At 38.6% G+C, this 25,762-nt stretch overlaps 1 long non-coding RNA gene and 1 pseudogene across 4 annotated transcripts in view; both read right to left on the reverse strand.

Moving 5' to 3' along the window:
• LOC146670251 (uncharacterized) overlaps nt 1–1,821 on the reverse strand; it is a 235,532-nt gene extending 233,711 nt beyond the window's left edge. For 2 of the 4 annotated variants that reach the window (XR_014911765.1, XR_014911768.1), the window contains exons 1-2: nt 1,588–1,821; nt 794–873 (exon numbers count right to left, since the gene is read on the reverse strand). This is a non-coding gene — a long non-coding RNA (uncharacterized LOC146670251). The remainder of the gene's footprint in view (nt 1–793; nt 874–1,587) is intronic. The other 2 variants (XR_014911766.1, XR_014911767.1) reach the window with 2 other exon arrangements.
• A 21,756-nt stretch (nt 1,822–23,577) lies between these two features.
• On the reverse strand, nt 23,578–24,205 carry LOC146670260 (uncharacterized; annotated as a pseudogene).
• Between the last annotated feature and the right edge of the window lie 1,557 nt (nt 24,206–25,762).

The raw sequence follows: 25,762 nt of genomic DNA on the forward strand, positions 1-25,762 counted from the left end.
GAAAGACTGCAGGCTCTAATATTATTACCACACAATCCAAGGACACACCGACAGCTCAGATTTGTAGAACTATTTAAACAAATGTCTTCTGAATATTCAATTCATGTTCACAGTGGGAGGGGGGGGTGTGTCGTGGAATTTTTTAAATAAAGTCTGCAACACAGAAAGAGCTGTGATCAAGCTTTTTATTACTGCGCCAACACACATCAAACATCACAGTTCAGTCATGTCAGCGCTGCCACAGAGGTCGTGCTCCTGCTCCTTTATGCATTCCAAGGAAGAGGGAGGAAGTTAAACTGATCCTACCACACTTCACGTGTCTCGCTATGAAACCTAACAGATCAATGGTTAAGCTGTTTTGTGCCCTTGGCCTTATCAGCACCTGTAAAGGGAGTTGTTTTCTCAAACTGCTGACGCTGAAGTAAGTTCATCTAGTTTTAGAAACTTTCACTGAACAGTAACAGTGTCACAACTAAGCACATGCATAAGCACTTAAAATACTTTAAATGAGAATAACAGAACATTTCTATTACAGAGGCTAGAGCCTGTCCCAGTACTCATAGGTAGAGCACACCTGGACAGGTCACCAGTCTGTCAGAGGACTAACACAGAGACAGACATCAGAGTAACAAATCTATTTAAAATTAATGTAAGTTTGCTGCAGCTGTATGTATGAACATGTGTTTCTGTGCTCACAGTCCACCTCTCAGGAACCTGCAGTTCACTTTTAGTCTACTTTAAACAGACCTCACAAAAGGCTGATGTGGCTGGATCAGTAGTCTGATTTAAGTACGATACCTTTGGCCAGGGATTCATCTGGTGCATCGCTTCACTGCAGTCTTACGTATTTTCCCCACACCTGAATAAAAAATACTGATATATACAAATAACAGCTTCAGCTGATGCAGCCTGACCCAATCCTAGATGTTCAGCACACAGAGACACAGAGGTGCTGTTTAAAGTTTAGTGATAACCTGAGTCACTGATCATTTGCAGTATTACAGAGTCTGGCAGTCTTTGCATGATGTCCACGTCACTAAGTTTCTAGCTGACTCTCAGGTGTGACAGGTGTGCCAGCAGGAAAGAGTAATAATAGCCTGCATCCTGAGGTTTGTCATGCAGGATTAAAGGATCCAGGCTTTGTTCACACAGCTAGGATTGTATTTTACACTGACCCTGGGTCAGTATAAGTATCATACAGTTTAAACGAAGCACTGAAACTTGCACATATTTATTACAGATGCACTGAAGCTAATCGAGATATTTGCTGTCAGTCTGTGGCTGCGATTAATCACTTTACTGAAAACTTTATCAACTAGTAACTTCATCAGTCATGACAGAAGCTAATATTTCTGTGCTAACATCGTTTAACCAGTAACAGCTTTCCTCCAATATAAGCTAACGTTTACACCGTAACTTTAAGCTAGCACCATAAAGACGGTAAAACACGTAATAACATCTACAAATGCATCTTACAGCTGTTATATTAGCACTCGGTGTATTACTAACATAACCACATTAACATTATTGACACTCGCTGACTTTTAATAGTCATTCTATAAATGCTGTCCGTTTAAATGGTCTTACCTGTACACACTGCATATCCACCGGATTCCAGCCAGAGTGGATTCTGGAGTCTTCCACGCTCCTGTTAGTGATCCTCCATCTGGATGGATGAGAACAACCTTCTGAACAATCTAGCAGGAGATGGCCCATATCTATGGGACAGATTTGTGCTAATAACGCCCATTGTATGGACTGATAACAGCCGAAGCGGGTGAATAAAGTCACCCAGTAGCTAGCTGTGCCATTACCCAGCATACATCACTCCCTCCGTAAATGCAATAAACCACACAAAAGTATTGTTCTACCTGTTTTTCAGGTAGTTGTTTACATTATATAATTTATTGTGTTCTGTATACGTCACTACAATGTGATTTGGAAAATGTCTAAATATACCGACAAAAGGCACTTCCGCGGACCCTTCACGTCAATTCCCGACGCGAGAGGGGTACCCTGTGCGTCCATAAGTGCAGCAGAGGGAGCCTGACCATGCGTCACACGTTTGACGAGTTGGGAGTGAGAACGTGTTGCTATGTCACATCTACACCAGTGTAGACAGGCCCACAGTTGGAGAACCACAGGTTAAGGGGAAGGGTCCACATATATGGTAGTGTGTCAGTAGTTTTTGTAAGAGAGACAGTTTGTGAGCAGGGTTTTTTCAAGGTTACGACTTAATTTGGGATTAAGGTTTGAATTAAGTTTTGGTAAGGGTTAAGCTAAAAGTTGAAAAAGATTGTCTAGTTGTGATCAGTAAGGTTAGAGTAAAAGCTAGGGACTGCTTTATGTTAGAGATGGCACAATACCACTTTTTTATGTCCGATACCGATATCATACATTTGGATATGTGTCAATACCGATATGAATCCGATATATTCGGATGCATTTTTTAATCAATAAAACTGTTTGTTTTTTTTTACTATTTTTCTGCATTTTGTATAAGTTCATACTCAAGTTTAACCCTTTAAGACCTACCATAGAACCAAGTCCGCCAGAGCTTATATTTTTGCATGTTTTAGTGCCATTTTTGGGAGCATTTCAAGTTGATATACATCAATACAACCATTATAGCCCAAATTTTAATAATATGTATGCATTAAGTGCATAGTAATTACATAAATTGCAAAAAAAGTGCAAGAAACTACAAAAAAATTAAAATTGTTTTGTTTTTTTTTAACATATGTTTCTAGTTAGAGAAATTTAAGAGGCTTATCCCTCAAAACTGTAAATACAAAAAGTTGCACAAAATAGTTTCCCACCACAGGAAATTTATTTTAAGTGTCTTCATAGTTTTATTTTCATATACTGCAGGAAAAACGAAAATAAATATTATTCATAAATTTGCAAAAAAACAGCATATGCATCAAAATAAACTATTTCCAGCAGTGCAATATGAGTCCTAAGCATCCCAGAAACGACACAGAAAGTCATAAAGTCAAACATAACTTTTAAAAACACAAGTATAGGCTCATAAGGCCCTGATGGTAAAAAACTACATTTCTGCAAAATGACACAACTTCTGGTTTTGGGCAGGTCATGGCGGACATTTGATAGTTTGCGCTGATGGATGTAGGAAGTGTTACAAACAGCTGATCGGATCGGCAAAGCATGTTTCTGGAATATCATTTTTGTTGCTGAAAGTGCTTTTTTATGCAGTTTTTGCAAAGCTATATGTGGAATGAAACTGTGACCTAGGACAAGCTGATGGCATAAGATCTAAGTACAACTCCTCAGGTTTCATATGCAAAAAAAATTTATTGCGCTAGCTTACGTGGTTGCAGTGCTACCGGGATTTAAAAATAGTTACGCAAAACGGAACGTGTCCGCTCCGACCGGCTTTAAAGGGTTAAAAAACAACAACAACAAAACACTAAAGCTATTCTGTTATACCTGTATGCAAAAAATACACTGCACCCAAAATATTTCATAGTTCAGCAATACTGATCAATCTAATAAACTTAAGCCTACACCATCCTTCCTATTCTGGTATTTTAAAGAGTACTTAGCAGAAATATTAAACAACCTAACTAATAGGGTTGCCAAATCCGAGCAAAAATAATAGGAAACCATCCCCCACCCTCCACCTCGCGATGCTTAATTGACGTAATCAACTTTAATTTAATTAAAACTTTGGATGTAAGATTTAGATAATTATTTATTAAACGCTAGACATTTTAAATGAGAATAAGAAAGAAAAGTATGTCTTCCTACCCCCCTTTCCCTGTTAACGCCCTACCTGCCCCCTTGGCTAAACTTTAGTAGACCCGCCCCTGCACAGTTACCAGCCGTCAGCTACTTAGAAAAGGATCCTGGTGTAGAAAGTAATATTAAATAAATTCTGTTAACAGCTTATCAAGCTTAAACGTACTGCTGTTGTTCAGCCGCTGGTTTCCTCTTTCTGGTGCAAAGTGGGCCAAAACAAACAAGAGAGACGGGAAGTTTCATGATTGAAGTAGCAACAAGCGAGGGAGGGGGAGAGAATGAGAGGCAATTGGTTGTTAAGCTTAATGTGGGAGTGCTTTACAAACATTCAGAGATGAACTTACACACTTGCTTTACTTCTTTCTGGGATAACTTTCTTGGAGATGAAATGCCGGTTTGGTAGCGAGGCTCCAAATGCTCAACCAGACCGCCGAGAGGTCTCGCACGCCACAGCCGCTCTATCGATACCGATACGTAATATCGGTCCATCTCTACTTTATGTCAGTGAGTACTAACTCAAAGACAGATGTAAGTGTGTGTGTGTGTGTGTGTGTGTGTGTGTGTGTGTGTGTGTGTGTGTGTGTGTGTGTGTGTGTGTGTGTGTGTGCTAACCTAAGTAATTCTCCAACGGAGCAGGAACTGGGGTAGCCCAATAGCCTACAGTGATGTGAACCTCGTTAATTACCCCTCTGTCTTTGATCTCAGCCTAATGAGCAGAAAACGAGGTGATAACGAGCCTAGATGAGCTTTTTGAGACTTTCAGCTACTAATCACTCCATGGGAAAAAGCTGCTATTTGTGTGCGTGCATGTGAGTCTGTGTGGTGTGATAGTGTACTATGTAGAAAGGTACTGGGAAGGTAACGGTGGTAAATTGAAAGTGGTTTGCAACTGCTCCTGAATGTGTGGAATAATTCTCCAAATATCCCAGAAAGGTTCTTTTCAGGTTTTCAATGTTTATAGACTGATCCTTGAAAATGTAACGGTTTGCATACAGAGTGCTGACTGCTAAAGTTGTCTGAAAGTTCTTTAGAAGAGGTGAGATTAAGGCTTTAAGCAAACGGTGGTCTGCCAGAGACTTTGGATAAGGTTATTGCAGTCATAGTCTTGGAAATTTTCCTATATGTGATGTAAGAATGGAAAACAACAGTCTGCTTTCTCTTGATAGCTTCTCAATTGGTTATACAGCACCAGAACTGCATTAATCTACAAAAAAGGGGGTTATGAAAATAATTAAAAACTGACCAGTAAAGAGCAACATACAGTTACTTTAATGTGCATTACTGATTAATTTCTGTGTGAGAACCTTTAGTAGTGGCTATTTGGCAGCAAGTGAGCTGTAGAATTCATTGGACGCTGATGCTTTTGTCTTTTTGTTGTTGTTGTTGTTGTTGTTGTTGTAGTAATTGTTCAATGGCATCACATAAAACATACATCTTTGGCCCTTTGGCACTTATTAGTTAATACTTACTATGTATTCACAGCTTAGCATGGTTCTATATTCCATTCACTGAAATTGTCTTTCTTTAATCAGTTGACACAATAATCAACAATAATAAGAATGAAATCGAAAGTGAATCGTAAGTAGTGTAAAATCACTTGAGGCCCATGCATAGTTACTAAATGTTATGCATCTCTTGGATATCCTTTTTTACTTAAAGATCAAATTTCACGTTTTTTTTTTGTTTTTTTTTTAAAAGAAGGTTGTTCTCTTCTTACTAACCAAAACACCTTTTATATTTAATTTTTATAGGAGTTTGAAAAAATCTAATGAGTGAATCCTCAAGAAGTCTGTGCAGCAGAATAAAATTGTGTTTGCTGAGATGGGATGGTTTTTATGTAGTGGCGTGCCCAACAAGAAAAAGTGTAACTTCTTCTTTATCCCTCCCTCTCACTTACACATTAACAGCAGATAAACCAAGAGAAGGGAAAGGCAAAGGATCTGAAAATACTGACCTCATCTTTTTCACACAAACCTTTCAGGCTTACATGAATAAGAATTCTGCAGCAGTTTATTCATTTCCCTTTCCATATTTTTACCTTTATTGCTCTACATGCACAGCCAAGTGCCACACCATGAAAATATTTGAAGTCAATTCAGTGTTGTGAGTGGTTGTTTGTTCTGTCTGTTTGTTATTGTAGGTTTGTTTAGTTTTTTTCCTCTTTGTAAGACTATTTTGAACCTCAGTTATAACAACTTTTTGTCATCATCAACTTTTCTTTTTGTCATAATTTTCTTTGTGGTTCTTTGCTTATTTACACCTTTTTGATTTCTCACCCTTTCACCTGTGCCTTGTTTTCAGATTTGTTTTTTATTATTAGGACAGTAAGTGACTTTGTTGGTTCTCTGTCCATCTGTTTTACTCATTTACCTTCTTGTTCAACCATCTTCTTTCCCTGCAAAGCTCCTTCTGTTAGCGTCTTACCTTCTGTGGTTTGGCTCTGGCTCTTATTGCTTTAACCTGTCAGTGGTCTCCATCATATTTCGTTCTCCAGTAAATTCCATTAGAATTTCTCTGATTTCTTGATATACTTCACTCATGCAAAAACGCACCTTCTCTTTCACCTTCTAAGTTTTTCCATATAAGCACATAATAAATCAACAGGTGATAGCAGGTGTTAAAATTAATTAAATAAAACCCTGGATGACATTGACAGGCTGAGGCTATACCATGTCAAAACTAATAAATATAGTCTCTTATAATCTCTTTCTGAATATTATGCATATTTCACTGTGGACTGAGTGTTTGATACTTTCACAGAATTAATATGGCAACATGTAGTGCTTCATAATAAGAAACAAATATTCACAGAAATTTCTAGAACTTGAGCTTCACATATCCTTAAAAATTTCCCTTTATTAGATGCGGCTTTGTTTAAAGTAAACAAATCTAGAACCAAACATCTTCATTGGCAATTGATGAACAGAAGGGAAAATGCCTGTCGTGAGTTGTCTGACAAACCTGGCCTAGATTTTTCGCTACAGCTCTGACACTAATCAGCCAATGAGGGAATTCAAATAGTGTTTAAACAAACAAAAAAAGACAAACTACATCAAAGATGTTCAACTGTCAGGCAGATTTCTGGTTGAAGGTATCGCTCCATGCTTGCCTTCAGGGACTTCGATATTGTGGGATTTTTTTTATTTTTATTTTTTTTAAAGAAGTGGCAGAAGAAAGCAAACTTTAGTAAGCAGTTTTCACAGTAAAACAATATAAGTAAGCAATACTGTTTCTTGCCAAGTGAAGCAGAAATCTCTCGTGGCTTGAAACTATAGAACTTTTTGAACTAATGACAATATATATATACAGCATGCTAAAGTGCAAATCTGACAGTTTCTTTTTTGTTTTTGTAGCTCGTTAGTTTACATTCACCAGTTTAGCATTTTAATATTTAATATCTGATCACTGGGCTTCTTGAAGAAATATTTGTCTTTCTTCCTCTTACCTGGGTACATTAGTCATGAATAACCTTGAAAGTATTATTCCATCTTTTTATGATTATATGAATATTCATCAGTTGACCAGTTATAGAAAACTAATAACGCAGAACTCAATCATAAGTATACATAAAGAAGCAGGAGTAAAGATCATTGACATGCGTTTTTTTTCCTCCGTTTTTTTTTTTTAAGAATTCCTGTTGCATTTTCAGCTTGCCTTCCAGTTCGCTGGAAGTTTGTTTTATGGTGGGTGAGCCACAGTTCTTTCACTTGTCAAATAATCTGAGATTCAAATATTTATATACCTGTGAAGCCCTGTCTGATCAGTTTTTGAGCCTGTGGTGGATTGTGAGCAGAGTATAGCCCTGCTGTTTCCTACCATTCTCTAAGAAACTGTACAATAACACTCTTTTCTATGACAGGTGAACACACCTGTCAGGCATAAGATTCCACACACATATATCTGTATAATACCTTCTTACAGCTGCTTCTTAGTGTTATAGTGTACATATAGTTTATTATATAATTTTGCACTACTCTATTGCACATCTCAGTGTTACTTCAGTTTAATTCAACCATGTTAACAATCTTTGACAGATAATGCAGTACACTATGCTTCATATAATGAGCTCATTCTGGTACTTCTGGTACAAGCTAATTTCTTCACATATTCTTTCCAGAAGTAGGTAGTTTTTTTTTTTTTTTAAAGATGTGTTAAGGAAAACTCTTATCTGGCGTTCTGGTTCTTGACAAGTGTCCTTGACTTGGTTAGATATTAGATATTGTAGAGGCTTCCTTTTTTGGAGAGATTTCTGAGCTGTCCACTGCAATCTTTCTTTTTAAGAATGTTTCAGATTGTTGATTTGGCCACTCAAAAAGTTGTGTTTCTTTGCAAAGTTTATTTTGGTTTTTAGCCTAATGATGGTTGACTTCATTTGCAATGATATCATTGGACCCTATAGTGTGAGTTTGAGTAAACAGCTACCAAATACAAGTTCACTACTTGGAATCAACACAAGATCTTTTATCTACTAAATTTCCGATAGACTACAGAGGGAAAAGGTCACAATTGGCTATGAAACTGCTCGTCAGGCAATTGTCCAATTATGTAGTATTTACAAAAATGACTAATTCCTTAGCAGATGATGCAGTACTTTTGGTAAAAGCCTTGAATTAAAGTTGTTCTGGTAGGATATAGAGTCAATCATTAAAAAATAATTACAACGTCCAAATACTTGCCCCAAACTATAACTTTAACCTGTGTGATTAGTAGGGATGGGTACCGGTACCCGGTGCAATTATGGCACCGGTTCTGACATAAACGCTAGTAACCAGTAGTGATGTGCGATACCACTGATTTCCTTTCCGATCCAATACCAAGTAATATTCAGGGTGGTATTGACGATACTGATCCGATACCGATACTTTGTACAAAAACTTATTTTATTTATTGTATCTCAAATTATAGTCAAAGGAGCTTGCAAAGAAAAGCGGCTGGACTTCTTTAAGTTACTTGAAGACGTTTCACCTCTCATCCGAGAAGCTTCTTCAGTAGCTTCTCGGATTGAGAGGACAGATGGTTTGAAAGAGGAGTGAAAGAAGCCATCTATGTCCACTGTGAGCGACCATCTTTGAACAGGCGGTGGTTTACGACACCAACTGTCTGCCATCTATAATCCAGTTTTGAGATCCCTTCCCAGACGCCTTAACGCCCACTCACATCCTGGGCCATCTGACCTTAGGAATTTGCATGATAAGGTGGGGCCAGGTTTCACAATGAACACACCCGAAACTCTGGCTGATTGGGACCCACACCCAGTTTCACACCTTGGCTCAGGCGATTAGAGAATCATCAGGGGGTCCGTTTGTCCCTCTGTGGGGGGTTACTCCCACTAGGTTTATATCTGGGACTCTCCACCATTTGACCTTAGAACTGAAGAAGCTTCTCGGATGAGAGGTGAAACGTCTTCAAGTAACTTAAAGAAGTCCAGACGCTTTTCTTTGCAAGCTCCTTTGACTACGATGACCTGGATGACTGAGAACCTTCACAGACATCTCAAGTGTCATAATGATTACAGGACATCAGATTACTTGTTCTTATCACTTAACAATGCAGAGTTCATCACATAGAAATAAAAAAAAACTGAAGTTGTGCCCTATTTGAACACCTTGCCTGCCTGCAGCACTAAAGGATTCAGTGAGAGACGTCTGTCTCGCCCTAGCAGCGCCTGTCCCTCTCCTCCTCTTCAGTTCGCCTCAACATACGCTCCTCATATTCTGTGATATGATTTACTCTGAGGTGTTTGACAAGGTTAGTGATGTTGCCACAACCATACATGCCAACCCTCCCGATTTTTCCAGGAGAATCCCGAATTTCAGCGCCCCTCCCAAAAATCTCCCGGAGCCACCATTCTCCCGAATTTCTCCCGATTTTCCACCAGGACAACAAAATTGAAAAACCATATTGCAGAATTCATAGCGCGGCCCAGCCAATTCCAGTTTCCAACAATGACGGCAGCTACTTAGTTTTAATATTACTCTTAGTTCTCTTTCTTGGTCGCAAAAAAACCTTTAACATATTTTCAGGTGAGAATGTAGCTGTGTAAACTTCAAATATCTGAGCCGACCGACACATCGTCTTCAAACCCCCGCGGTCTTTCGCTACTCGGGTTAAACATGATGGATAAGTCACTTTGATAACTTAAAAATGTTATTGTTTGGCTTTTTCAGTGTTTTATTTGTTCGTGGGTAAATCGGTTTGGCTGAGATTAAAGTGATTAGATTAAATTAAATTAAATTTTATTAATCCATCTGGTGGGTTCCTCCGGGGTTTTCACACAGCTGAATAAACGTCAAACAGAAAACTGATTAAACAGAAGTGTGAGACGGTCGAGAGTTTAAGTCAGCGCCCGGTTATATTTTAGATAGCAAGGAGCAACAGCCCTTTTGAATATCTCCCTAATTCTGAGGTCTCAAGGTTGGCATGTATGGCCACAACACCTCACTTTTTTGCCACATGAGACAACCATGTCTCAGCTGTTTGTGGAGGTAAAATACGTCCACACATGACTCCAATTATGCTCAGCCATTGTTGTGAGTGCACGCCAGTGGCAGCGTATTTCGCACACATAAGTATGAAAGGCGGAAGAGGAAGTAGTTCCTTTGAATGTAGACAATCCGAATGATGTAGTTTCTTTCCACTGTGTTCCTGTTAATGATAAACTACACATTTACCCTAAAGTACTAAAATATCGATATTTTAATGTGAGAATCGATTCTAGAACATAAATGATTGGTATCGGAGGAATCGATATTTCAGGATCGATCCGCACATCACTAGTAACCTGACCGAAAAGCAGCGCACATTTCGGTGCTTTTTTTTTCCTGAAATGTCATACACTTTGGATTCTAGCCAATCATTTTACCTTTGCAAGCGTAGTAGGCGGGCCCAGGTATGTACGTTCTTTTGGAGCAGAGCTACAGATTAAAAATGCCCAAGGTGAAGCGGTCAAAGTCTGGCTGTACTTCACAGCAAAAGATGCAAACTCAGCAGCCTGCAACAAGTGCTTTAAGGCAGCGGTTCCCAACCCCCGGGCCTCGGACCGGTACCGGTCCGTGAGTCGTTTGGTACCGGGCCGCGAGAGTTGAGGCTCAGGTGTGAAATGTATAGTTTTCAGGGTTTTTATCAGTTTTCAGCGTTATTTTGTTATCGTTTTTATCGTTTACTCGGTTTTCCTGGGTCCTTTCATGTGTGTTATGAATAAATCTTCTTTTTTTCGGTACTGGTACTAGTTTTATTTTGTTGTATTTATCCGCGACACCTTAAAGGCCGGTCCGTGAAAATATTGTCGGGCATAAACCGGTCCGTGGCGCAAAAAAGGTTGGGGACCGCTGCTTTAATGTGATACTGTGCAAAGGAGGTAACTCCTTGAATCTGATGAAACACCTGGCGACACAGCATTTTGTTAAAGCCGAGAAATGCGCCGTATTTGATAGCTTGCTGAGAGACCTCACACCAGGCACATCTACTGCGGGTGTGGTGCCTGTTATCTGACCCGGAGTTAGCAACATTCCCCAAAAACCCAAAGACGAGAGTCCTGGCCCCTAGCCCTGCCAGTGTAGCAGAAATGATGACGGATGATGATGGCAGCAGCAGCCGTTCTTCTCTGCGTGAGTAGCTTAATGTTGTTCATGTGTAATTTACGTTGAGTAGGCTAACCACGTTATTACATTAATGCATGTAAAGTGAACTAGCAAACACCGTCGTAGTTACATGAGGCTGTCTTCCTGTTTGATGGCAGATACTCCCTTCACCCTGGCCAAAAAGGCTAAAATGACCAAAGAAAAAGTGGAAAACAGTTAAACATGAGAGGTTTTTGGACAAAGTTTGTGTTTTTTTTCCATTGTTTAAGCACTGCTTCCAGCCAAGAGTGATGCCATAAATCCCCTATAGCTGCAGAAAAGGCTAACATTGTTATCTATTTACATAAAACAGCTGAACATGAGAGGTTTTTGGACCAATTTTGTGTTCTCCATTCTTTAAGCACTGGTTTGAGCACCGTTTAAGCACCGGCACCGTTTCAAAAGTACCGGTTTGGTACTGGTATCGGATTAAACCTAAACGATACCCATCCCTAGTGATTAACTAATTTCACTACACAAACGGCAGTTGCAGTTACCACAGAAACAGCCACAGAGATACAGCACGAATGGGACATTTTCAGTAAAAAAAACCCCCAGATAAATAAGAAAAGTTTTCAGCATCATTATCTTTAGAGAATCTGGTTGTTTATCTTTGCCTAAAGGTTGTCAGTTCAATCAAACACCTCCACCTGCTCAACATTTATGAACAGCCTGTTTTATTTTAATGTGTTGTCTGACATCTGCCAGGATTTAACCACCGATCTTTTGTTTGACATTCACTGGAGATGAGGGTTGGATCATCTTTATCTACCAGGTCCTAATTAGTATCATCATCTTAAGCATTACCAAAAATGCATATAATTATAGCACTATTTGGCTATATTGATACTGGTACATTTAACAAGTCTAACCTTGAATTACATTCATTAGCCATGGCCATGAGGTGCAGCAATTTCATCCTCTGCTGATTGATTACCCGTCACGTTTCTCTCATAGTGCAGGTTTACAAAAGTAGAATGGGAGGTAGAGCCTTCATCTATCAGGGCCCTCTCCTGTGGAATCAGCTCTCAGTTTAGATTCAGAAGACAAAAACCCTCCCAACGTTTAAGAATCAAAGTTTGGCTGCAATAGCTGTATTTGATCTCAAATCATGTTTCCCTAAACCTAACAAAATAGATTTTTTTTTAGCGAAAGTAAAAAGGCTATAGATAAGAAACAGTAACAGGAGCACACTTTCAAAGATTGAATACATATTAGAATTGCAGAAAAAATGAGACTCACTCATAATAAGACCTTTAAAATCTTTCCATATCTTCTATTTGCATTTCTTATTCTTTAAAACTCTTCAATAAATTCCGGTGTACCAGACGGGGCTTGTTAATAAATTCTTGTCATCACTGCCATGATAATGTTTATCTTCACAGTGTTGTATTTATCTTGATCCAGCTTTCTATGCCTAGTCTATTTAAATAGACTTCTCATCTCAGCAGGATAGTTAACGAACAACACATAAACCTTCAGAAAGCTTTAAGATCAAACTCAGATTTCAGTACATTTCCCAGGGCAAAAAAAGGTTAAAAGAAACTGTTGCTCTATCATCTAGTTCCTACCCCTGATAGATTATTACTGGACATTTACCACAAAAAACCCCAATTCTTTAAATTAAATTAAAAGCAGCCTGGATTAGTGCTACTTATGTGGTGTTGTGCAGCCATATATGTTTTTGAATTCAATTAAGGTGAAATTAAAGAATTAATAAAGTATTTAATCTTTTTAACACCATGCTGTCAAGTTCTGAAAGTATGGTGTTATGTTGGATATGATGAATGGGAGATAGTCTCATTCAACAAGACATATTTTCTAAGTGTATTTAGATAGTATTCAGTGAAATTCATAGGAGGTGAACACTGTAGAGAACTGAAGGATAACAAGAAATTCTGATTACCGTAATAACTTAAATAAACCAGACCTCACAGTCTTATGTGATGCATTGAACTGCACATCTGTTAATCAGGTGGTTATGGGATATCAGAAGTGTGATCCCGTTCAAACATATTGAACAACAAAAGTGCAACGCACCTGGTCTGAAAGCAGAATGTGTCTCCGCAGAAAATCACACCAAAGAGCTCTAATTTATGTATCAAATGTGGTCAAAGTACACTGAAAAAAAAAGTTCTTTCAATTTACTTGATTTTATTGTGTACATCGGTCCCACATAATATGAATAAGTATGACTGACTTAATTTTCCACTTTCCCTCAAGTAATTAATGCTTGTCAAATCAAAGTATTTTATTTACATCAGATTACTTAAAAAAATAATGTTTGATGTACTAATATTAATCTGTTATCATAATATCAATGTATTGCATAATGTCAATATATTTTAATGTTTAACACCAACTTATTTTTATTTGCCAGTGGTATGCAATGATATTATGTAATGTAAACACATTGCAATTATGTTCCTGCAACCCAACTTTTGGCTTTAAATTCTACTTAATTTTTTCAATTGAAATATTAACTGATCATTATTGACAAAAAAAGGCAAAGACTGTGAGTGCTACTGAACAATTCACCTTTATTAAACTGTAACAGCAGTGAAAGCAGCAATTCTGCCATGAACAAGTCCAAAATCACATCCATATAAACTTGTTAACACATTTTTAAAGATAGCCTGCAGAAATAACTGAAAGAAAAAGTTAGTTTGAGAATATATTTGCAAATATTTCACAAAAAACTGACCTTAGCAGCAAATAAAAGAAATTGCTTATAGATGATCCTGTCATCTCTTACATATAACATTTGTATTAATTACACAATTGAAAATGTAAACTAAATTAAGACTACCTAAAAAAAAGCAACACGCTTTTATGAATAAACAGATTTACACAAATATAACTTGTGTACTATTTGACAACAGTTTCAGCTTCTGTACAAGTATTTATCTGTACAAGATTTCAAATAAGTTAAGCCTTAAATGACATTGTTACATAACTAATACCAAACACCTACATGAATTTTAATCTTCATTTTAAACATGTAAGCAGGACATTAAGGTTGACTTAGAACATATTGCTAAAAATCGTCAGTAGAAATTTCTTACAACATGATACCAAAAGGAAAAATCATCCTGCATTGCAGTCACATGAGGGGAAAGCAATAAAAACATAAGCAGTATAACGTTACTGAACACAAAATGAAAAACTGCAAAGAATTGCAGAAGTGCAGTCTCTGACTTCTCAATGAAACAGATGGTTTTTGAAAGCAAGAACTTTAGAGAGTTTAGCTCCATCCAGTTCCATGAAAACCTTCTGGAAAACATCAAAGTTGTAGCGAAGGTCCGCAGGGTAGGCAAGGTTTAATGTATACATTAGTCCAAATAGCATTATCACAGCAAATGCTACATTATCCAAATTCTTCGCCACCCTGATGCCTGCAAGGACAACTCTTGTTCATCTGCTGAAGCTTGATCTTTAAGAAGATAAATTCAAACAGTGGTGTCTTCAACAGTCTCACTGATGGCATGTTCTTCCATGCCCTGTAAAAAAGAAGCCATGTTAGTCATTTCATGCCAAGTAAATAATATGACACTGTGGAAAGTCCGGAAAAAAAAGAAAAAAAAAAGACAAGTACATACCACATACTCCCGGATAAGCATGCCAGGGTCTTCACCCATGTAGATACACACTCCCTTGACACACTCACGTTCAGCATCAACATCTTCACACTGAAATGAAATGTATGTAATTAGCATCTTCATTCAGCTCTTGTCCTTCATTTAAGTTTTAATAGTGTACTTTGCATGAATGTTTTTAAAGTAAAGGCACACAAATTAATAATAGGTTTACTGGCAATTAATAATAAGTTGACAAAGTGAAGGTTAAAAAAACAAGCAGATGTAAAAATACAATATGAGAGAATTTATCATGGAAAACATTTGAAATCTTCCACAATTGTAAAGTTTCATCCAAAGAGGATCATGTTAAGTGAATGTTGAGGCTTAATCACTTACATTATCCACACAATTCTTTTCAGTATTAGTCCAAGCTCTCCTCTTGTGTTGACCAACTTCACCAGGTTGTCCAAGTGGAGATCCAGCTGAGCCAGGAACTTTGTCTGAGGGGGGATGGTGGCAATTCTCTTCAACTCAGCGTTGATCTGAAAACATGAGCACAGAGGAATGAGCTTTAAAGGTTTAATACCTGGAAGAAGGCTGCAATCACTCATGCTGAAGAAATGGGCTGTCAAATAACAACTGTGCCTTAACCATTTAGGCTAATACCACAAGAACACCGTGTATGAGGCAAACCTTACCTCATGGAAATCAATTAGAGCAGGCCATCTTGCCATGAAAGCCTCCACCATTGGTGCATCACGAACACCTTCATGTCTTCTGTATGAAAAAGTCTTTCCCATCTTGAGTTTCACCAACTCTGTTACTCTTTTTTATGTCCAAGTCTGAAACTGCCCTGAAGACAACACTGTCTCTTGACTTCAACGATGAGATCCTCAGTTGATTCAGGTGCTCCATTAGAGAGTGAGCCTTCGACAGGTTCCGTCAGCCAAAACAGTCTTTAGGACCATAGGACTCCCCATAGGACTCTGTAGGCAAAAAAGAATTATATATTCAGAAAGAATCCTTTCAGTTTAGTTTTCATAAAGCTATCCATACCCAATAGTCAAAGTTATGTGTCAAAGTGCTGTCCAAGATAAAGACAATGTTGGATAACACCTCCCACCCACTCCATGACATGTTGGTCAGTCACAGGAGCTCGTTCAGTGAGAGACTGAGATTACCGAAAAGCACCACTGAACGACACAGGAAATCATTCCTGCCTGTGGCCATGTCCCTGTACAACGCATCCACTTAACACTGTTTGCTGCTACAGCTACACATGTTTCTTTTCCAAATATTTATTTATAAGTGACTTATGTATGTATGTATGTATGTATATATATGTATATATTGTACTATTCTTAGTTAGCGTATTGTCTGTCTTGTCTTAATGTTGGTTTAAAATGGAGCACTGTAACAAAAAATAATTTCCCCCAGGGATCAATAAAGTATTCTGATTCTGATTCTGATTCTGATTATAAAGATCAGACATAAAAAAAGAAGAATTTATCTAATGAAATACATGCGACTGAACCTATTACACTTATATGAACACCTTTTATTTCTATATGCCTTTTTAAAGTCACAATGTGGACTGATCCAATCTCATAGTTAACTAATGGATAAGTATCAAGGAGTTCACAGAGTGAAATGAGAGTGAATAATCTTGTGGATACTGGGCTGAGCTCAAAAGCTGTCGTGCTCTCTGTACCAGCCACCAAGCTCTCTGACAATGTAGAATATGCTGTGGTACAATGCAGATATGGTTTTTCAGTATTCTGGCAATCCACCTGCTGCCCTTTGGGCCAGTACCATTCCATTTCTATAAGTTATGCCCTTTAATGTCACACACTGTGCAAGGTTGACCTCTAGAATGTCAGGGAATATGTACCTAATGACTTAAGGTATCTCCTCTTTAAGTCTTTAACTCTTTAAATCCACCAGAAAGGCCGATACAGCTGAGCCCTCTAATTCAGAATTGCCAAGCGATGGGGAGTTTAGATGGTAAGCTATCATCATCTGATGTTTTGACTTCTGTAATCATAAAGGTAAAAATTCCACCATCACAAAAAACATTAATTTTAATTGAAAAAAGGTATTCCAGTCCAGAAGAGCATCAATGGTTTCTTTAAAGTACCAATCTTTCCCTCATTTATATATAATGTTTTGAGAAGCAGCTCACATATGTTCTACACAAAGTAGGAAAAAAAAAAGGGGGGGGCTCCTAATTTTTGTTAGGACGATGTTGGAAAATTCACAATACATCACTTAATAAGACATAGTCTGTTGAACAAACTTATCTCCTTGTAGATATCTGCTGTATTATTTGGGCTTGACCAATAGAATAGTCAAGTAAGTGACACTTCACCTAAAACAATGACTAAATGGAAAAATGATTTGGCATTTATGGGCACAGGTTCTTAAACCCACGTCTAAGGTGGCAGGATCCTTATTATAACTTGAGTGCGTGTCAGCAGCAAGAATTAAGGTATGGCACTGTGGGGCTCCCAGCTTCTTAAACTCTGACGGTTACAGCCGGACTAATTAGCCACTGTAGCCATAACTAGCACGAGTAACACAAACACTATTGCACTCTCTCAGTGACGTTTTAACTTGCTAAGCCATCAAAAACGTCAGTGCTCTCTGTCACATGCATAAATTCCATATCTGACCGACAACAGCTGCTTTCTCCCGACTATGTGCAATTTGTTAATATTTTTCAGCTTTAGCCACAAAGCTAATACCAACTTTAGCTAGCACTGTAAAAACAACATGCAGATGCATTACAGATTACTTTTCATATAGCATGCACTACAACAATTCTGTGAAAACGTACCCAACTAAAACAAATGTATTTAAATTACTTACCTTCTCACTATGCCTGACTCAGTGCCAAAGGTTGCATGTGGCTGAACAGTCTTCCAGAATCTGGCGGTCAATTGCGCTCTCCTTAAATTATGTTGTTGTCTTATTGGATAAGACTCTAGGTCTTATTATCCAATCATATTTAGTTGTTGTCTTTGAATATATTGCATCATTTCCGGTTGTGGTCAAACATGATTACAATGGTTTTAGTATTCTAATTTAGTCACTTTAAATCAATGCAAGAAAAATTAGTAGTCTCAGTATTGTTTATAATCAAGTAAATGGTACTTTATTTAATAATGTAAATAAGAGAAACATGAAAAGCTAGTGTAGCATTAACTAAATTCATTTGTGCAAATTCAAAAGCCTGCCAATTCCCATTTTTTCAGTGTACTGCTTGATGATGTGGTGCTTTTCTCCCCTGCATGTGTGTTAAATTTATTGTTTCTAACAGTCAGTAGTTCCTCAGTATTCTGCAAATCAATACACTGTAATTCAGCAACAAAGGCAAATGAAAAGCGTACCTGACAGGAACTTTGACCACTATTGAAGACTAAAAAGCACCCAACTTATCTATTAGACAACACTATATTGTAACACAGTTTTAGAGCCATCTCTCTTACTGAGATCTGGGAGCATGGTGAACATGGTGACATTCTTAAATGTAATAAGATGAGTATCAGTAAGAATTTCACCTGGAGGTAAAACAGTAATTTAAAAAAAGCTATGCAAAAGTATAAATTATATTTTATATTTGGATTCAGTCTTCTGCAGTCATCTGAGTTAAATGTAATTATTTTGATACTAAAAACCGTAGTTGAAGAGTTTATCCCTAAAACATTCAATTGTATGTATTCTGAGGAAATTCTGGGATAAAAGGAGATGATCTAAAGCCATTTTAAAGGCTGTCTGGGGTGATTTAGTGTCATTACTGAAGCTGGATCTATTACACTAAAGATAATGAAAGTCATAATAGCTTTTCACCGTGTGTGTGTGTTATCAATCGATCACTCTGTCATCTGGTTCACTTTTTAAAGTGAATTGTCAGTGAAAGTGATGAAAAAGTGGACCAAGAACACATTTAAGTGGCAAGTGCAGGAGTCAATCAATCAGCTGAATATTCTTTTTAATTATACACTAACATTTTCCACAATTTTGAGTGTTTCATAAGATCTTAAGCAAACAAGAACATGACAGAAGGCTGTCTCACACAGCGTTTGGCTGCAAGTGTCCTGTCCCGATCATGCATTTACTAACAGGTCATCAGAATTAAAATGGCAATGTACAACTCCACTCTCCTGCAACACCTCATTTAGAGCAAAATTCTGTAAATGCGTACTTCTCCCAAGGCTGAGCATTCCCCTGACACCATGAAAAAATTCAGTCCCTAGTTCTTGAATTATCTGGATCTTTGACAGCTGGCAAATTACTTCAATTTAATTTGTATGACATGACATAAAATGCCCAGTGATACTGTATCTCTCAGTGGTCAAGAGTATTTAGAGAAATTCCTAAATCCATCGGCAGAATGATTCCAAAAATGAATGCCATCTAACTTGGGCCAAATCCCATCTTTAGTAAAACTTTCATACAATTCACCCCATATTTTGAGTGATTCAGGTAGAACAGCGGCCCCAACCCCCAGGCCACGGACAGTCAGTGAGTCGTTTGGTACAGGGCCGCGAGTGTTGAGGCTCGGGTGTGAAACTGATGGTTTTCAGGGTTTTTATTGGTTTGTAGCGTTATTTTTTTATCGTTTTTATCGTTAACTCGGTTTCCCTGGGTCTTTTCTCGTGGCAAGACAAAGTGAACAACCACATAACCTTGTAGGCAGACTCCACTAATGATAAAGCAAAGCAAATATAGACTTTGTAGCAGCCTTCCAGATCCACACATACTGTAAAACACTGGATACATTAGTTCTATTTGTAAGCACACATTTAGAATCAGAATCAGAAACTTTATTGTCATTGTCACAAGAACAACGAAATTAAGAATGGTCCCCGATCATTGCATCATCCCTAGCAATATCAAAATATAAATTTAGTTTACTTATGCATTCATACCAGTTCATTACCTTGTTTGATTTTTGACTAAGCGTTGTTTCTTTTACTTGCGTCTTACCTGCCATGATCCCTGGGAGTTGCAGGACAAAAGGTGGTGGCCAGGGTTTGAAGCCATTAAATACAAAGAGGGATAACTGGACCGCACCACCACTTCCTGCTAAAGGGGGAGAATGTGTATTTTCTTTAATTAAAAAAAAAAAAGCTTTTGTATTTGATTGGATATTTGAGTTTAGGGTTCAGTGGTTTTGATTTTCTTCTTTGGTGTTTATTTTATTAACAAACTAGACTGTAATGCATCATTTTTGTGGTTTATGATTGTGTTTTGTTTCTGATCAGCCATTATCTATACCCTTCTTGTGTGTCGTTTCCTGTTTGGGTCAGTTATATTTGTTTGGGCAGTTGTTTGGTTTGTTAAGTTTGTAGTTCTTTGTCTGAGTTCAGTTTTGTTTCTTTGACCTCTTTTATAAGCTCAACATTTATTACTTTTGTAAATATAATTTTTGGGGGTTAAATAAATGAAAACTCTGACTCCTGCAGTTTACTTTTGTGTGTGTTTGTGTGTGTGTGTGGATTTGTTGTTGTTGTTGTTGTGCCTGTCCCGTTTGGATCTTTAGCCATCAGAATTATTGTCTGAAGGCCAAGAAAGATGCCAAGAGGATTTACTTTACCAAGTGGATCATCATGGCCTTGCCATATTGGTCCATTTGATTGACCTTTATTATAATTATGTATTTATTTGATTTGATTTTCGGTTGTTACAGACGGGACAGACATGACTGGGGGATAGCTAGCAGTAGATTCTAAATATTACATGTTCTTGTGCAGCACGCAAGATTGACAGCGCACAATGTGCTTTGAGGTAGCAGCCAAGAAAGGTGTAGTTTGTGTCTGTGAACACCTGTGTGCACACCTGTGTGGATCAGCACGCTTGAATTCCAAAGGATCTGCTAGGGAGTGTGGGGAGCCATAGCCCCATCCCCCAGGGCATGAAGCAGGTATGGAGGAGATCCAGATATCCAGAGGCCCCAGAGTACGAGGACCCGAGGAGACACAGACAAACAGGCGCATGCAGACACAAACGTGCATTCCCACCCCCATATACACAAACAAATACTCAGCACTCACCCAACATGGAGACAGACACAAATAGACACTATACACACATTCACACTCCCCAAACATACTCTATATCCCAGGTCCGGGTACTCCTGCCCCCAGACGGGCAAACTGTACCTGGACCCAGGAGATGTAAGCCTTCTCTCTTTGGTGGAGGAAAGAAGACCGCCTTCTTATTTGCAGTAGCAGGGAGGCCCCGCATCCCAGACCCCAATCTAACGGCCAGCACCTCCTCTCAGCCCCTCAGCCCCGACGGTTAATAGAACGGGGGTGAGTGAAGACCCCAAACCTCCCTCCGCCCGCTCATATGTAATGTTGCTGCGTGTTGTTCTGAAGTGCATTTAAAATACAGGAGGGCATGGTGCTTCCTGCCAGAGAGCAGCACAGCTCCTCCTTGTGTGTGTGTTTTTTAAGGCATCTTAACACATGTAAACACTGATGGACAGCATGTAAAAAAAAAAAACAGAAAAACAATCTCTATCTTTGTGAGCGCTTGTGCTGCAGAGTCGCTCACACATTTTAATACACAGGCAAAGTTTCATACATTCCATAAATGTTCCATTCGTACTGGTCAAGTCTTCTCCAAGGTTTTTGTCATAAATAGCACTGACATTTGGTTTTAAAAAGAGCTTTAATGTTTGAGTGAGGGCTAGTATTTAAATCTTAGTGCAGGCTGCATGGAAATTTAAACCTGACATTTTTTTTTAATCAAGCACTGATATTTTGGCAGATCCTCAGTTCTTCAGTTTACTGTACTTTCTGGAAAGTCACTTCAGAAAGTACAGCCATAAAGTCATAAACATATTCCATATCCTTTGCAGCTTTGAGACATCTGCCGTCAATGCAATATGTAAAGCAGTGTGTGTGTTGACAGCAGTGTGTTTTTCAGTTAAATTCTCCACAAAGCTGGTAAAAGGTTGTGACTGAACCTGCTTTTTATTGAAAATAAATAAAATGTTCTGTATGTAATTAAAAACATAAAGTCTTGGCTGTGTCACTGATACATTCTTTTATTTGTCTTTCAACACTGTCATATGTTTGATTCAAAGTGCTGGTGCCTTGGATTTGAAAATCTGATCCAATCCTTATGGTTTCCCATAGTGAGGTAGTTATTAAATAAACATGTTTACACTTTGCCTGACACGGGGTGCTATATTCAACAAATGTCTCTATGCCTCACCTGATTTAAGTCAATAAACTTGACCTGACTAATACAGCATCCTATCATTAGTGATAACTGATAACTTTGCACTCCACTTCCACTTCAAGTTCAATAAGGAAGATCTGTAATCACTCATCTGGCTGCTTTCCTTGGTTTTCAGCTGCTACGCTGTTCTTTACATCACTTCAACTTTCCCACGCTGTCAAACTCATGACTGACATCATTAAACTAATCCAATCATCTTCTTGCCCACCTACTATGAGTCAGTCAGCCTCCTCACTGTGTTCTTTAAATTTCAGTGTTTTTCCGCCGTTCTCCCTTTTAGTCTCTGATTCACTCTCCATCTCTCCATCACAGCTCCACCCAAGCCTCCATCTTCATCCATTCTTCCATGATGATTTTCAGACTCTAACCGCCAAATAATTGATCTCAATGAGTCAAGTTCTGTTCTTCTATATGATCTGTACTTATTTAAAATTCCACGTTTTGTGTTTTAAAAAGGTAAATGTAAAAACTAATATGGTGTATAGTGGTTTGCACACACACATGACAAAGATATACCATACCAACTCCACAATCATTCAGTCTTTTTTTTCCTTTTCTTTTTTTTATCATCAGTGTCTGTAAATGAAATGGTTGCTGTGTGAAGCATTTCTGCATGACATTGATTTTTATTGGTGTTTTGCAAGGTTACCTGACTGTGACGAAGATAGACTAAAAGCTGTGAATAGGGCTGGGGAATGTATGTGGGCTTTAGATGATGATGAGATGAGATAGCCTTTATTTGTCAGTTGCAGGTCTTTTGCCCACAACCGAGATGACAGATCTTGCCGACCGTACATACAATACAAACATCACATTGGGGAGACAGGTCAGGCTAGGTAGCGAGGAAAAGAACATCGAAATGTGTAACACAAAAGGATAATACAGGAATGCACAGATAACAACACACCATAGCACAATAAACACAGACAAGCAACATGGGAAAGAGTTCCAGTGTGTACATCTGATCTGGGACCGCTGCAATCTTTCGACTGCGCCTCCAGCTGACCCGATGTCCACATCAGAGGGGAGGTAAGCGTTGGAGGTGGCGTTGGATCCGGGGTAGGGAGGGTGATGCGTCAGTGAGTGCTTATCAGCATCAGTATATGTATGTGTTTGTGTGTCCATAGTTCAGCTGTGACAGTGTCCTTCGCCCTGCCAGGCTAAGTAAACAGTCTTCCAGCCAACCCAGGTGGCCTTGTAGGGAATGGGAAGGAACAGACTCAACACAGTCGTTATCAGGGAGTTTTTGTTCAGCTCCAGCCTTGAGCTCCGGCCTTGAGCCCACAACTGGCGCTGAAGGGGTAGCCGCATTATGATGGTAATTTTTCTTTTGCAACAACTCATGAGAATTTCAAAGCTGTTCTTTAACACTCCGACACTGGTCTCTCAATCTCCCGTTGGAGAACCGCGAGCTTCCGCATGATGGTATCAAACTTGCACTCCGTGGTCTTGTCATTCCTTTGCTCAGAGAGCCGATTCTGAGAACTCACGACTGCAGTGAACTGTTCCACAATGTAATACAACTTTCGCTCAAAGGTATTCTGAGCAGGCCTCTCCTTGATGTAACCCAGTATAAGCTCAGAGGTGTTATTCTGAGTATTCACGGCAGCTGTAAGCGTCTCCAAGGTCTTAACCATGCTGCTTTCGATGAGCCCGTTCTAAGAAGTCGCGCCTCGTCCCATCGTTTCAATCCCAGCGGGCAGCCTTGGGGGGGGTTTGAACAGCCGGTTCCGCTTTCTTAATTCTCCAATAAGCCAGGGCCAAGCCAGCTCCGATCAGCAAGAACCCTGTTATCATGGTTCCGAATAGGTAGATATCTTCAGCGTCCTCGATCGACAGTCCCGCCAGGCACACGACCCTCCATTTCTGCCACCCATCCATCGTGTATCCAGCGGAGAAAGTCCCTCCAGGGCACTCGGGCTCTCCCGAGCCCAGACTTCTCGTTGAGAAAAGGGTGTCAATAGCATTCAGAGACCAGTTGATCAAATCCATAATTCTCTTTAGGTTTTAGAAACAGACTGTGAGAGAGTGTTCCAGGGAAAGTAATACAAAAAAACACGAGACTAGACAAGGACATAAGAACTAAGCAGGGGAGATAAGGGAGAGGAGAGGAGAAAAAGTGCGTCCGCCTCCTCCGAGAGCCAAAAGTGCCTGAACATATCAGTGAATGTGTTGTATCAGATGGTCAGATGGAGAAAATTAAACTGTCATGTTCCTGGAGACGGCTACATGCCGGCACAATGCACACCTTGTTCATGTGCACTGCAGGCTGACATAAATGCAGTATATTGTGAGAAACAGCATGTGCATGATGATTTTTTAAAATCATTTTTAAAAGCAAAAGAATAATAATACACTTAAATATAACCGCACATGTGTTTAATCCCACTGACCTTTATTTGGTATCATGGAGATGCAGCTATGCTTACATTCCATTGTCAGACATTAATTTCAGTCTGGGAGCTTAGAGAATATGATGGTCATTTGAGTGGTTAGTTACAGAATTTTTGGCCTATCAGGCACGGTTTAGGGATTTCAAAGAAGCAACCAAAAGATATTTGTATAAGAAGTGGGAGCAATCAGCTCCTTCACAAAGCTAAATAACCAACGTACAATAATAAAAGTTGAGAAAAATTAACAAAAATAGAAAATAAGAATCAAACTAAACTGAAAATTATCAAAGTGAAAAATTATAAAGCGTCACATTCAAAAACAATTAATAATAAATACAAATATTCAAAACCTAAAAGAGGCTATACTTATATTTTAAACTTAATTCTTTATATTTATCCCACTCTTCTCCAATATAGGATCCTAGCTGCTCAGCAGTGACATTCTTTTATGTTGCATTTTTCATTTTGTGATGTAACAAATGTTTTTAGTTGTTCTGGTCTCCAGGCTGGCCAGTTCAACATGCAGACTCTTCTACTACGAAGCCGTTATAACAGATGGTTTAATCTTGCTGAGATATGCAAGACCTTCCCGAAAAAGATGTCATCTGGCTGGGAGCATAAGTGTTGCTCATATTCACATATGGCTTCTTCTTTAACTTGTGTTTGTGAATGGCACTGTGAACTGTACTCACAGACAATGTTTATGTTCTAGAAGTGTTCTTCAACCCACACAGTGATTTGCATGACAGAATCATGCCTGGTTTAAATGAAGGGCATCCAGAAGGCCCCAAATCATATCCATACAATATTGATTTTTGGCCTTATTCCTTGCACATATAGATTTCTCAAGATTGTTGGACTGTTTTTAGGATATTAGGGACATAATACTATATTTGAAGACAAAGACTTGTTACCACTTAACCCAATTAATTGCAACATATTGCTTGAGCTTTCTTTTAAGTACTCCTTAATTTTCCAGCATTTTATTTCCTCAGGTCGTAATTTTTGAGACATGTTGCTGCTGTCAAATTCAAAATACTTTTTGCGAAATAGGAACATGTCTCAGTTTAACATGTTTCTATGTTCTGTTGAAAATAAATTTTGGTTTATGACATTATTGCATTTGGCTTTTATTTACATTAATTTTAACAGTCAA

The sequence above is a fragment of the Rhamphochromis longiceps genome, linkage group LG5, assembly GCF_057381845.1.
Source record: "Rhamphochromis longiceps isolate RC_006_pf linkage group LG5, R_longiceps_female_GT1.1, whole genome shotgun sequence".
Taxonomy (NCBI): domain Eukaryota; kingdom Metazoa; phylum Chordata; class Actinopteri; order Cichliformes; family Cichlidae; genus Rhamphochromis; species Rhamphochromis longiceps.